This window comes from Pleurodeles waltl, chromosome 7 (genome assembly GCF_031143425.1).
Source record: "Pleurodeles waltl isolate 20211129_DDA chromosome 7, aPleWal1.hap1.20221129, whole genome shotgun sequence".
Lineage (NCBI taxonomy): Eukaryota > Metazoa > Chordata > Amphibia > Caudata > Salamandridae > Pleurodeles > Pleurodeles waltl.
In genome coordinates, this window is record NC_090446.1 from 807,924,924 (window position 1) to 807,941,086 (window position 16,163).

Here is a 16,163-nt window from a genome sequence, read left to right on the forward strand (position 1 = left end):
CCAAACCAGCAGAAGTCAGCTGCGGAGTCCCTCAGGGATCCTCCATGAGCCCAACGCTCTTTAACATCTACATGGCCCTGCTTGCAGCCATTGTCAGAGGCCATGAAATGAACATCGTGTCATACGCCGATGACACACAACTCATCATATCCCTCACTGAAGGCCTGGACAAATCTAAGAGGGACTTTCACACCGGAATTGAAGCCATCGCCGCCTGGATGAGGGAGAGCTGCCTCAAGCTCACCTCAGACGAGACCAAGCTCATCATCTTTGGAAACTCCACTTCAGCCTCAAATGAATCCTGGTGGCCCTCATCACTCAGCGCCACGCCTACTCTGACTGACCACGCCTACAACCTAGGAATCATCCTTGACTCTTCCCTATCAATGACCTGACAGGTAAACGCAGTCACCTCTTCCTGCTGGCACACCCTCCGCCGACTCCACAAAATCTTCAAATGGATCCCAGTCGACTGCAGCAAGACAGTCACCCATGCCTTAGTCACAAGCAAGCTCGACTACGGCAACACACTCTACGCCAGCATCACAACAAAGAACATCAGGAAACTACAACTCATCCAAAAAGCCACTGCCAGACTCGTCCTGAACCTCCCCAGCTAGGTACATATCTCCCAACACCTGAGGATCCTCCATTGGCTCCCAGTGGAGAAGCGAATCAACTTCAAACTACTCACCCACACCTACAAGGCCCTTCACAACATCGGACCGGCCTACATGAATCATCACATCTCTTTCCATAAAACCGCCAGTCCCCCTCACTCCGTCCATCTGGCACTAGCCAGCATCCCACTGTAGGAAGCTGGCCTGGTGGGTGGTGTGTATCTATGATACCAGGTCCAGGTATCCCCTCTTACTGAAGTGTAGGCAGTGTCTAGAAGCCAGGGTCTCTAGAGGTAGCTGTGGATGAGCAACCAAGGCTTTTCTAGGAGACATACAAAGCTCATGCAATACCACTGTAGTCACACAGCACTTACACACATGAAAGAAAACACTCAGTTGTACATAAATAAAGGTACTTTATTTCTGGAACAAATCACCACAAATTACTAGAGAGGTAACCCACCCTTAGGAGGTAAGTATTACACTAAATATATAAACTAATAATCAGAAACAAGCACAGAAACGGTGAGTGCAAACAGCAATAACCAATACTGACCCTAAGTGGAGCAAAAACCATATACTAAAAAAAATGGAATGCAAATAGGGTACCCCCACCTAGATAAGTAAAATGTGTAGAGGAGAGCTGGGAATACTAGAAAACCACAGAGGTAAGTAACACAGTAACCAGAAATGCTGGAGTAAAACACTGGATTTTTCCCAGACCACCCAAAAGGAGGAAAAGAAGAAAAAGAAGACACCCAGACAAGCCTTCAAGAAAACCAGTGGTAGATTCCTGAAGAAAGAATACCTGTGAAAAGAGGGGACCTAGTCCAAGAGTCACAGTGGAGTCCAGGAGGAGTAGGAACTACTACCCAACCAGCTGTGGATGCAGGAGTTGGTCGTTGGTGATGAAGAACTGCAGCCTTGGAGCTGGAGAAGAGTTCCTGATGGATGCAGATAAAGCCCCACGCTGGAAGGTGGCAGATGGGTGTCAGTGAAGGAATTCCACCAACAAGCCTTGGCAAAAGCAAACTTGTGGTTAGTAGAAAAGAGGTGCTGCCGGGGACCAGCAAGGCCCAAGAGGACTCAACCCAGGAGGGGGAGTCACAGGGGACCCTCAGCATTGCAGAGAGTCCACAGGAGCAGAGGGAGCACCCACAGGAGTTCCATCGGACAGGGACATAGGAGTCGCAGAAGAAGCCCACGCAGCTCTACAAAAGAGGATCCCATGCATCAGGAGAACCACGCAGGAGGCTGTGCTTTGCAGGATGGAGTGCTGGGGGCTGGAGCTACACAATGCCTGAAGATCCCTTGGAGGAGATGCAAACAAACCTTGGCAGCTGCAAGAGAGGCCTTGCACAGGGGTACTGTCCTGTGTTGGAAGGCAAAGGCTTACCTCCACCAGAGTTTTGGACAGCTGGCAGAGAAGCCCAAGAGGACTACTCCAGACCACTACCCATGATGCAGGATCCAGGCAGCTCAGCAGGAGAGGGGATCCACGCAGTTGGTCATCACTTGTTGTAGGTGCCTGCGGTTGTAGGGAAGTGACTACTTCACTCCAAGGGAGATTCGGTCTTCTTCTTGTGCAGTCAGAAGAGTTGCATTTTTCTGAGGATGCATGGCCAGGGAAATGTTGCAAAGCTGGCAGGAGATGTGGAAACAAAGTTGCTCTAAGGGACCCCCAGAGTGCATGGAATCATACTTCCAATACCTGCAACAGTATTGGGGTATGATTCAGACATGTTTGATACCAAACATGCCCAGGTTCGGAGTTACCATTATGTAGCTGGACATAGCTAGTGACCTATGTCCAGTACACATGTAAAATGGTGTCCCCACACTCACAAAGTCCAGGAAAATGGATCTAGAGTCTGTGGGGGCACCTCTGCTAGTGCAGGGGTGACCTCACACACAGGTACCCTCACCATGCCCTCTCGGCTGAGAGGGCCTACCTTGGGGGTGACTTATAGTGACCTGGTGTAGTTATCTGTGGTGAAAAAGGGTGCATGCACCCATTTCACGCAGGCTGCAATGGCAGGCCTGCAGAACCCTTTGCATGGGCTCCCTATGGGTGGCAGAATAACTGCTGCAGCCCATAGGGATCCCCTGGAACCCCAATGCCATTGGTACCTAAATACAATATACTAGGGGCTTACATGAGGGGACCAGTATGCCAATTGTGGGAAGAAAAGGTTGGTAGCAACCAAATTTAGAGGAGAGATCATAATCACTGGGGTCCTGGTTAGCGGGATCCCAGTGAACACAGTCAAACACACTGACAACAGACAGAAAACGGGTGTCACCATGCCAAGAAAGAGGGCACTTTCCTACATCCACGCATATGGAAAACCACAGCCGGAGGAAGATCTTTCACCTACCTCGCAGCTAAGAGCTGGAACTACCTGCCCATGTACCTCAGACAAAGCCCATCACTCATCATCTTCAGCAAGAACCTCAAGACATGGCTCTTTGAATGAGGACCAGACCCACCACTAGCGCCTTGTGACCCTCACGAGTGAGTAGTTGTGCTTTATAAAAACTGATTGATTGATTGGATAGGTGTCCCGAGAGGCCATGAACATCCTGATGGGCCATCCTTGGCAGGATGCGAGGGAGGGGCTGACACATCTGAATGGGCAGTGTCCTGACACACACAGAAGGCTGCATACCTCACTGTAGCCAGGAGAGGAATGGAGGACCTCAATGCACTTCAAAGACCTTTCTTTGAAGTCTCCCCACTTCAAAGGCACAACTGGGTATAAGTACTGGACCTCTGACATCACCAACTAAGTACTCATCTGGACCTGTGGATACTCAACCAGGAAGAAGGACTGCTGTGGTGCTAAAAGGACTGCTACTCAGCTGGACTTCAGCTTTGCTGAGCTGACCTACTGCCCTCTTGCCTGGGAAAGAGAAGGACTGGACCTGCATCTCTACATCCCAGAACCATAGTGACTTCAAGGGCTTGCTCACTTGTCTCCTCTTTTTTGAAGTCCCAGGGACACAAAAGACTTCCAACTCATCTACTACAACTCCTGGACCTGTCTTCAACCAGCTCATGTCCCCCAAGAGGTGCCTCCCCAGTCTTGGGCCCTTGGAACTGTTTTTTGGCTCCTGAATTCAAGCTTTTGGGCTCTTCGCAACTGTGAACAGGCCAGCTGGCACCGGATCTGCACCACTTGCAGGAAGAATTAGTGCGAGCCACCACGAGTTTGTCTCTTCGCACAGTAAGTACCACCGCTAGTGACCCCGAGGGTCCAGCCTGCCCATCCATGACTCCCAGCCAACTCTTCGTGCTTGCGGACCACTGCCAGCAACGCTCTTCTTCTGCTGCCGAAAATCTTTGATGCAAACTTGATTCTTAGGTCAAATTTTGAGATCATAAACTTTTAGTGGACTTACTGGGGACTGTATCTGACCCATGCTCCATTGCAGTCAGCCTGACCTTTTGGATTTACCATGGTCTAGTGCGACCAGAAACCCGGTTGCCGATTAATGCTTCTTAGCACTATTTTGCATTTTAATATTTAAAGCTTCGTATATCAACTTCTACTTATTGGATTTTTGTCATTTTGATCTTGTTTTGTTCATAAAATGAAGCTCTATTGATCTGTTGGGACGCCTGGTCCTTAATAAGTAAACTTACAAGGAGACGCGAATATGTCGATGAACCTTTTGATTCGCATGAAGTATCCTAGCTATGATGTGACCAATGCTTCTCATTAATCAATACACAAAATTTGATAACCATTAATCTTGTCATTAATCAACACTTAATAATCATCACACCATGACCCTTCAGCCATGAATAACCACAACTCAGTATAGGTTTAGTAATTTTATTTCCCTATTCATTACAATACTAAGTTGTGAGATTAGTTCAACTTTATTCAAGTCAAGTAATTTTCTCTTTAATTCATTAGAAGACGCCAAAAGCATAATATAATCAAATTTCTTTAGAATACACTCCCGAGCATTAGCATAAATCATCAATTGAATCAAAGACTAATAAGTCAACATAAGTAGCAGAGTTCAGCAAATCAGTCCGTCATTCACTCGTCTCTGCAATTCTGTCAGTGTCATAGAGCCAGAAAACCTCACCGAACCCAGATTAGCATCAGCATGTGGGACTTTGTGCGAAAATAGTTTAGAACAAGAATTTGGAAAACGTCTGGCTGAGAGAAAAACTATCAGACAGTGCAGTTGGTACCTAGAAAAAAAGGCACAAAAGGTAATTCAGTCATATTGTCATGTCTACCAATCCTCGGTATGGATCAGCAACAAAGTCAGTCTTCGTCTTCAGGTCATCAGACGATCAGCATCGCTCTCAAAAGCATGAGCCCAATGACAGAATCTTGAATCTCCTTCCCAATATCGCATCAATTTCGGAATAAGGTCTGCTCTTGTAACATTTATCTCCATCCATCTGTCTATCCATCTGAAGTTTTCTCCCTTGGTCACGTCATTGTATCAAAATCACCCAGACTTTCCCCCAATTCCTGACTGGTCAATTAATCACACGATTTTACTTTACCCAATAGGTTTTGTAATTCAAATCTATGAATTCTAATATTACACAGTTCTCAGGTTGTTGATTAGTTCACTGTACGATGTCCTCATCATCCGGCTCGTCAGGTATTGAAAATGTTGCATCTTCTTCTCCATTCAGTGTCTTCATTGTTCGCGTCATGGGAAAGTACACTCAGTGCGCTCTACACACTATTTCCTACATTTCTGTTCCATCATCTCCTGTCCATCGGTTCATGCAAAGGTTTCAGCTAAGCAAAATTTTATTAAACAATGAGCAGTTCACGGTCAGTTCAAATTGTCAACATCTTTCATTGAACATTAATATTCAGCTTCTGCACGAGGCCTGGTAAAACTAGGCCACAACTTTGGCTAAGTTAAGCCCTATAATATAATGCAAAACATAAGTTATATCTCTCAATATGACATACTACTACACTATTTTAATACATTTTCAATATGTCACATGTTTTAGTTGCTCCTTTAATATAATTTGTGAATCTTGGTGATCGCTCTCCGAGGTCACAATTTCAAACGTGCACATTATTTTTCTACGTTAATCATTTTACTTCATAATTCATTACAAACATTCAATAATAATTTCACCCTAAAATATTTGCGTTAACAATCCCTCCTCTGATGACTAAATATGTCATCACACAACTTTTACCATCCATAGTCTTATAATTCAGTTTCATCTGTATTTTGTCTTCTTCTCAAATCTTCCTTATGGATTCTTTCCCTGTTTCGTTCTTCCCTCCTCTGATTATTTTTAGACCTTTTCAATTTAATCTTTTGACACAATTTGCATGAACCCCATAATCCCAATATACAAGCAATTATAATCAATATTCCCTGTATGTTTTTTAATAATATCCCATTCCAAATATTACTAAGCCAATTTCCCACTGAAACAAATCCCTTTCCAACCTTCTCCGAAACACCTGGTTCCTTCAATTCTTTCAAATTCCTACTTGAGTTAGTCAGATTAGTAAGTAAGTCTCTTATCTCCTTACTGTTATTTGGAATGTATGAGCAACAATGCCTAGAGTTAATAATTTTACAGACTCTGTCGTCCTTCGCTAGAAGGATGTCTAAAGCAAGCCGGTTTTGAAGAGTCATAGCTCTATCCGCAGCCAATTCAGCATCTATCAGGAGTATTGCATCAGCATGTTATCCACAATAGTAGACAACTTTTGTATCTTGATCGAGTTCAGGATGACTCCCAATTAAGGAATCACCACACCAAATATATCTTCCACTCCCTCCTCTGTCACTTATGATGTAATTCAGTCAATTTTGTAAACTTTTTCAAGTCATCTATCTGGTAAATCTTTGGGAATACTATCCCCAAATAACATGTCCCATACCATCCTCTTCGAAGACGATAATAAGCATTAAGTCCACAAATATAATAAACACCTGGAATCGCAGGGTCCTGATCATTCAGCATAAAAGTCCACTTACTCTGAAACAAAAACACATGTCTACATTCACTCGTACCCACAAATAAAGTGTTGGGGCGAGATTTTGGCCTAGATATATAAAACTTCCCTACGTGTAATGCATCTAAAGCTAACTTCCCTTGCATCTTAATTGCAGTGTAAGTATAATCATTTTTGTAAGTCCTTTTCTCTAAGCCTTTTTTTAATTTCTCTTTTAATGCCTTTCTCCTGTCATCAGTATGACCTAGGAAGCTCTTCTCTAAAGGTGTAAGCAAGCATGTAAGATTATTTTAATGTGCATATGTAGTTCCAAATGTTAGTGGAGGCTCAAATAATCCTCTAACTAATACTTTATTATGATCCTTAGCTACTCTACTCAAATACCTAATAATAGCAACAAACGAAAACACTACATCATGGTTAGAATAGAAATACTGGATATACTCCTGATCATAGAACCTTGTCAGTAGCAGACTACAACTTATTCCATAGGTTAGTGGAAGACTATGGTACGTAACTCCTTCCTCAACTGACGAAGGAATTTGCGTACATACAAGACAATCCCTTGCATCCATTGTCTCAACATACTCACTCAATAAGTGATAGAAATCGCTAGAAGAAAGTTCTCCTTGAGCATTAGTACAATCATGCAAATATTTCTCATCTAACTTAAACTTCTCCAAAGCCGTTAGTGTAGTAGTCTCAGAAGCAGAAATATAATTGGCTCCTTTCATATCAAGAAAAAACATTCCCACAATCACCACTATAAACAAAATTCCACACAATCCAATACTCATATATTTACAGCGCCTAGCATACCTAACTTGATTATTTAACTCAGCCATGATCTGTAAAGAATCAGAAAGCAGAAGTAACTTTTGAAAAGTGCAACAAAAATCAAAAATAGAAACTTCTTCTTTCAACAGTTCAGTTTGACATCCAGCAACCCCTTTTCCTTTGTCAAAATCGATTAGCAGCTTGTCACATCCTTTTTCAATGTCAAATCAAAACTGTTCTCTTCCAGTTTATTTTCAACAGTCTTTTTTCTCAAAATATCTTCAAACTGGTTAAACAGTTCAACTCCTTATTCACCTTCAGGTTACATCAAAATACTGACTCAGAACTTCCCTATCAAAACAAAAAGACATACATTCATGTTGCCATTCATTAGTAGTTACATACGCCCATTCAGGACCTGCGTATCTTCGACTTGCTATTCTCTTCCTTTTCAATTTTCGATCACCACTCAATTCTCCTTCACTTAATTCTTCTTTTCTCGTAGTATCTACCTCTTCCTCTATTGCTTCATTTATGACCACTACCTTTCTTTTCTCTACTTGTGATTCAGGCCAATTATCTCCTTTTCTCAATCCTTCTGTCAATACTCTTTTCAAGATTGGACTCTTCTCCTTCTCTTTCTTTGTGGTGTTTTTTCTTGATGGACCTGCAACAGGCTCATGAGGAGTCGGATCACTTTGACTTTGAACTGTCTCAACTCCCTCCCCTTCTTGGTCTGACACTTGCTCTGTTTGTTTTTCAGCATTGTCTGTTTTTCGGAGAACCCCAGCTGAGCTAGGCGCTCCTGCTGTATCTGTTGAGATCGATTCTCCAGCACCCTCCAGTAATTCTTCACTTTCATCTCTTACAGGGGTGAAAGAACCATCTTCTACGAGTTCTTGTTTGTTTCAGGCTCTCTTTGTTCTTTTTCTGGTTCAGGTGCTGCAACCTGTTTCACCGTTGTTGGTGCTTTCAACAACGCTTCTTCATGATACAGTGGGCATGCCACTTTCTTCATGTGACTCACGTTAATCCAGTTCGGGATTCCAGCACACTTCACAGCTGTCGTACTTGTCAGAATCACCTGGTAAGGCCCTCTCCAACGTGGCTCCAAACACGTCTTGCGAACTTATTTTCGGACAACGACCCAGTCGCCGGCTCTGAGGTTATGCCCTGGATCGTGAATTGATGGCAGTGTGGTGGCTTCCACCTGCTGAGAGAAAGAGTGAACCCCGTCAGCCAGACCCTTGCAGTAGCCCAACACCATATTATCTGTCATATTTACCAGTGCATTGGCTGGCACTGCTGGCAATCTCATCGCTCTCCCCATAAGGATCTCGTGGGGCGAAAGTCCTGTCTTCCTGTCAGGTGTATTTCTCATTGACATCAACACCAAAGGCAATGCATCTGGTCATTTCAGATTCGTAGCTGCACACATCTTGGCAATTCTTGATTTCAAAGTACCATTCATCTGTTCCACTAGTCCTGATGCTTCAGGGCGGTAGCTACAATGCAATTTCTGTTCAATTCAAAAGGCCAGGGCACTCGTATGAAATAAGATAAGAGTCTGTGCAGTTAGGTTCTTGGTCTTCGGAGAATCAATATATAATCCAAACAGAGTTAAAGTTCAGTGTCTTTATTCTTGTGCGAGGTTTTCATAAATGTTCATCACATCAGAAAGATTCCATATGTGGTCATCACAACAACATCCAACAGTCAACACGTGTTTCGTCTCCGAGAAATTAATCTCATTGACTTCCTCAGGGCAAAGTATAAGTAAGGTGTTAACATGAATAAATGGCTTATCCTAATCAAGTAAAACTCTTCAAGATAATGCACGATCAATAGAGAAAGAGTAGTGGGAATCACGTGACGGGGGCACGAGGAGTTTCACACACACTCCTGAGACATTACTCTGTGTCTCTTCTATACCTTATACTTCTAGATGAGATGGAGGGCTTACACGTCCTTTTTCTCTACATACACGCCAGCTTAATTATCGGGGAGCAAGACACAGCGCCCCCAACACAAGAATTTACCCAAAAGAACTGTTTTGTTTATAGATCGCACCTTAAAAGATTTTGGATCCATACATGCTGACTTATGAGTACTCCCTCACGAAGACTCGGGGATAATAGTGTTTTGCCCCAGTCATGTGAGAATAAAGACACGGAACTTTAACTCTGTTTGGATTGTATATTGATTCTCCGAAGACCAAGAACCTAACTGCACAGACTCTTATCTTATTTCATAAGAGTGCCCTGGCCTTTTGAATCAGTTTGTTTTTTCCTATTGGAGAAACACTGGAGGTGCTGGGAGGACCCTCCGTTCGGGAGCACCGTATTTACTATCTATTGTTAAAGAAATGTTTTGTTGATATTCTGTTAGCGCCTATCCCTAGAATTTTCCCCCCTTTTCTTCACAATTTTTGTTCAATGTTTAGTGCTGCACACAAAAGTTTGATCACCTCGTTATTGAAGTGCGTTCCCCTATCTGATTCTAAAGAGATCGGAAAAACGAAATCTGGTATTAACTCTCTAAGCAACAGCCTTGCTACTATAAGGCTATCATTTCTTCTTGTAGGGTACGCTTCAATCCAGCGGCTAAAAAGGCACACAATCACCAACACATATTTCAAACCTCCACACACAGGCATTTCAATGAAATACAATTGCATTCTGCTGAATGGACCTCCTGCTCTTCCAATATGGCTCAAATGCACCACTGTCCCTTTCCCCGCATATAGTTGTTGACAAATAATGTAGTGATGGCATACTGCTTCTGCTGCCTGCCTAAATTTAGGATTAAACCAATCAATTTTGAACAATCGAACCATGGCATCCCTCCCAATGTGTGCCTGTCCATGATAGTATCTTGCCATTTATGACAGCAAACTATTTGGTAAAACCATTTGACCCTCTTCTGATACCCATAGCTCATCCTGGCTCTGGACGCATTTAATTTTTAACTCCGCTTTCTGTTCCTTATCAACATTGCTTTGCAAGGTTTTCAATTCTTCCATTGTGTCAATCACCCTGAACACAAAACCTGTACATGTAGTGTCTTCTTCAGACATCAACTCCCACTTGTCTTTGAATGATATACATTTCAATGCGCAAAACCTCACAACTTGATCCGCATATCCATTTCCCAATAACACATAGGCCCTCATTATGAACACCGTGGTAAACACCACACCGGCCGTGGTGGCAGTAACAAACGCCAACAGTTGTGTGGTCTGGATCGCCAAATTATGAACCACCTGAAAAACAGGCAGCCTGAAAACCACTCACCGCCAGCAGAGGAGTGCCGAGAACGATGGCAGAGCCCGCCAGAGCCCGATGGAAAGGCCCTACCCGCCAACCAAATAATGAAGCACCAGACCGCCGTCAGTTCTGGGAGGGAAGCTTCGCCACGCAGAGCCAGGTGGAAACAAACCAAATAAAGGGAAACACTCACCGGAGGCACACACAACACACCAAAGCAGAAATAGATAGAGAGTTGCAGATCATGCCAGCCCTGCTCCTAGCCATATACCTCCACGACAGAGACCGCCGCCGACGGTCAGTACCACAACCTACTAAACAAGGGAAGAAAGGGCACAGTTACATACCCACCCACTCCACCCACCCCGCCCACAATCCCTCACAACAGCACAAGCCATACACCCCACAGCAAGAGGTACTTACCCGACACCAGGCAAATCCAACCTGCCCAAAGTACACACATGTGCCCAACACCTCCAAACAAAGAAACGATGAACCACGGATCCTGAGTGTGCCATAAACAACACTGGCCACACATGATTTTTAATTCAGCTCTATGAGCAACAGAATTACAACGTAAGGCCAATGGCCAGTCCAGAGTACGTAGTCCGATGGGCCAAATTAGCCCCAACTTGACTCCCACAAGTGCAAAGGCACTCCACCTCATAGGGGCAACAATAGGGCATCCAGGCACCTCATGGAACAGGGGCAGGGGGTGGTGGGGACTTACAACTGAGAGTGGGTGGTTTGTCCTCATGTTTGGAAGGTGGAGGGGGCTTGGATCTGGACCTTGAGGCAGGTGGAGCGGAGGCGTTCCAGGGCCAGCATGGGGTCTCTTGCTCACAGGGGAGGTTCACAGGAATAGGAAGGGTGGACAGGGGTGGGCTGTGACATGGGAGGAGTGGACAGGGCAAGGAGGTGGGCACATTTAGGGATGAGACGGGGTGGGCCAGTGGGTTTGAATAGGTCAAAACGGGATAAGAAACGTTTTTTAGGGGCAATTGGGGTGGACCTGGAGGAAGGCGTGAGAGTGGAGGTAGAGAGAGTGGTCGTGAACGGTGTAGGTGAGCGTGATGTGGTTGCAGGTGACTGGACAGCATGCTGAGGTGTGGTGGATGTGTGATGGGTGGGTGTTTTGATGCGTTTCAGTGTCTTGGGAGGAGGGGGTGGACACAGTGGGATAAGACAGACTGGCAGTGTAAATGCATGTTGTCTGTGTGTCTGCAAGTTTGGTGAGTGTGTTGCACGTGTCAACTAAAGTCGTTTTTTTTTGTGGTGACTGCAAGAATAGGGTCAGCAACATTGAATGAGGGTGCAGTGCCTGTGGGTGTGCATGTAGAGGGGACAGACAGGGAGGCAGAAGATGCGGACACTGGGGGAAGTGGATGTTGGTGTGTGTGTCTGTGTATGTTGGCTGTGTGAATGCCTGTGGTGGGAGGTGTGGTGCTTGTGTTTTGAAGAGTGCTTCTTTTGTGTTGAGGTGTATGCCTGCATGTCAGAATGTGTGCTTTGGATGGGTGAAGGAAGTGGGGTGCTGGAAGGGGTAGAGGTGGTTGGAGGGGGGACGGAATGACCAGGGACACTGGCTGCCGTCAAAGAGGAGGCCAGAGCCTGAAAAGATCTCTGTAGGTCAGACACAGCACCGTGAATGCCATCCAGGTAGGCACTGGTCTGCTGCACCTCTGATGTTAATCCCTGGATGACATTGACAATGGTTGTCTGCCCTACAGAGATGGTTCTCAGGAGGTCAATAGCCTCCTCCGTGAGGGCAGCAGGGCTGACTGGGGCAGGAGAGGAGGTGCCTGGGGTGAAGGAGACACCCACCCTTCTGGGTGAGCGGGCATGGGCAACTTGGTGGGGAGTAAATGGGAGGGCGGTGATGGTATCTCGGGTGGTGGAAGATGACATAGAATGGGTGGGCCCACTAGAGTCTGCCACCGACAGGGAGCTCCCATCAGAGGAGGTATCAGAGTCACTGCCTCCAGTGGTAGTTGCCTCCCCTGTGGTACTCCCCTCGCCCTCTAACCCACTGGTCCCTTTGGCATCGGACGACTCTGCCTCCGTGGAACTATGGGCCGCTGCATTCCCACTCGCCAGGGATGGGGAGACAAAACAGGAGAGACAATTGTAAATAGCTGAATGGAGGTACAGAAGAGGTTCACACATACACCCACCCTGCAACTTTTGGACCATGCAGCACCTGCCGCTATACACATGGCTATGCCCCTGACTAGTGGCCACCATCCTGCTCTACAGCCATCCCCCACAGCACTGAAGTTCCTGAAGTACCTCAGACCTGACCCTTACAACCCTACACCCCACGGGGGCTATTATGGATATCAGTCAGAGTCCCTGCCACTTGACAGCATACATACCACTGCACACTCACACATCCATCAAGTAGCCATACTTTGGTTTCTGTACTCACCCCCTTGTGACTGCTGTGCAGCCTTCAAGAGCCCATTCAGGTCCAGGACGCCACTGCCAGAATGCGTCGCATAAGGGGGGGGTCACTGCCCGACGGGCACCCCATCCTCACTGGGAGGACTTCTCCAGCTGGGCCTCGCAGATCTTCTTCGGCCGGCGCCGCAGGTCCTCCCACCGCTTCCTGCAGTGGGTGCTCCGCTGGTTGTAGACCCCCAGGGTCTGCAGCTTCCTGGCGATGGCCTGCCATAGTCCCCTCTTCTGATGGGCGCTAACCTATATGGGACACACAGAAAAAGGAACACAGAGGTCAGACAATGGCCATTACATACAGCTGGCTATATGTCCACTATGGGACGGACATTTACAACAGCATAACAACACACACACACGCAGCATGTCAGGAACCCTGGACTATACAGTGTTAAAGGTGCACACATGTTTACAACCATCTACCACCATTACACACATCCATGTCCCCAAATCCTCCTATTCACCTGTAAATCTGGTCGACCGTAGAGCTTGGCATACGGGGCAGGACCCAGTCCACAAGCTTCTCCAATTCCTCGTTGGTGAAGGCTAGGGCCCTTTCCCCTGCCACACGTGCCATTTCCATGACCAGAGGCAGGACACAGCAGCACACTCAGAGGAGTACCTGCATTCACGAGATCCGGGAGTCAAGTGAAGTTGGGGTGACGAGTTAGTGTATGCACCGCGGTGGTGTGCACCGACACTGCCGGCAGCGATTATGATACGCTAATAATCCCCATTGACAACTATAGTAACCAATGAATTGGCTCATAGCGGTAAACACCCCCTTACGCTATTACGTCAACTGCTAGCGGTATGAGGTCACTTCCCCTACAACATTTCTGGATTACAGGCGGCAGGCATTTTGGCCTTAACTACCAGTTATTAAATCCTCATCTGCCCCATGCAGGCCCTATTGTCCCCAAACACCCATAGGCATGAACAAATTTACATTTACAAACCTGAACAGTCCTGATGTATCATTGAGGACATGTTACTAGAGTGTCACACCTACTATGCATATGTGTTGTCGACAATCATGCCAGCTGTGCTGAATAGGAAACATTGTGGGCAGATGTATGTGTGTTCCTCACATGTGTTCTATACTCCTTCTAGGTACAGACCCTTGTGGCGAGGGAGGGCCTCATCGGTGTACAGACCACTTGTTGATTTGCGGACCATGGTGGTGTGTCACATCATTATCAATTACAGACTCACTCGTGCTACTATTCATAAACTATGTGCATCACTGGAGTCAGCAATGAGACTGGCTAATCGGAATCAGCATGCCATCCGTACTGAAGTGCAGGTGCTCTCTGCACTCCATTTCCTGGCCATGGGCTCATTTCAAGTGACAGTGGGCATGGGTGAAGGTTTTTCACAGCCAATGTTTAACATTATACTGTCCAGATTCCGGAATGCATTTGTACGACATCTGCAGTCCTATGTGAGGTTTCCCCAAAGTGCTGACCTCCATGCTATGCCTTTGCCAACATACCCCATGCTATAGGTGCCATCGATGGAACCCACATTGCTCTCATCCCCCCAAGAGTCAGTGAACAGGTGTACAGAAACAGGAAAAACTTTCACTCCATGAACATTCAATTGGTGTGTACTGCAGACCAGTACATATCACATGTGAATGCCATGTTCCTTGTATCAGTCCATGATTCCTTTGTGCTGAGGAACAGCAGTGTGCCACACAAGATGGAACAACTGCAAGGGGACAGAGTATGGATCATAGGTAGGTGTGTCTGACACTTTTTGGCACATAGCAGACAGCCAGGCTGTCTGCTACTGAGGGTTGTCATTGACAGTCCTGCTTTGGCCCCTTTCTCAGGTGATTCTGGCTACCCCAACATGCGTTGGCTCCTGACACCAGTGAGGAATCCTAGGACAGATGCAGAGAGGAATTACAATGAGGCTCATGGATGGACTAGGATGGTGATAGTGCGCACAATAGGTCTCCTGAAGGCTATATTCCGGCTGTGAGGAATTTTATCCCCCTCTTTGAGGAGGAGGGTGCTGTATATCCAGACAAGCTTCCTTAGAGAGGGGGTGAGAGTGATGGTGATGATGAGGAGAGGGAAGATGTACATTCCAAGAACCAACTCATACAACTCAACTTCCAGTAACTATGTGGGACTATTCGATTAGATTGTTGTCACTGTAGCATACTGTCAGTGTGCCTTTTCATCTAGGGGAGTGTTGGACATTGTCACTTTGACCAGGTTTGCATAGGACATGTAACATTATGGTAGATTTGTTTGACAAATCTGTTGGCACAACCACATGTTATGCATGGGATGCAATTCCTGCTACTCAGATAAGAATAAATGATTTATTAGATAATTGCATCCATACTTCCATTTCTTTCGACATGATGACAGGGGACATTGTAATTGGTGAACTGGTGTTTTATTTGGTGCAGGTATTACATTGTGCAGTTTACAGTGATGGGAGTGGGCTACTGGTGGTTGTCCAATATGGCTACATGATCGCAGCATTTGTTGGCAGTAGTGGTATGTCCATCTATCATTTCCAGTTTTTGGGGTTGTTTTTTACATGGTGTGGACGTTGGTTCAGTGGCACATTTTGAGGACAATTCTTGCCAGAGTCACTTCTTTGTGGGGGCCTTGGTCTTGGCTGGTGTTCCTGTCCCATATCTGGGCCTGAGGGACAGTTTGGGTGCCTGGTGTTGGCCTGTACGGGTTAAGGTGCATGTCTCCTGTGTGACCTGAGATGGTGGCACAAGTCCAGTTGCTGCTGCTGATGTTGTTGCCCGGTCTGTATCTTGGCCTGTAGCTAGGGCTTCCTGGTCTGTGGGGGTCTCACACTGTGTTGGTGCAAGGTGTAGCAGCGCACCTGCTATGGTGGCCATGGTTGCATTGTGCAGTTTCCAGTGCTCCATGGCCTCTTGGTGGTGTGCTACCTGCATCCTTTGACTCTGCTCCAGGTTGGAAGCTATCTGGGCCAATCTGTCCTGGGTATGGTGGTATGCTCCCAGGACCTCAGAGATCACATCCTGGGCTGCAGCATCCATCCTGTGGCCTCCCCCCTGCATAGGTCTGACG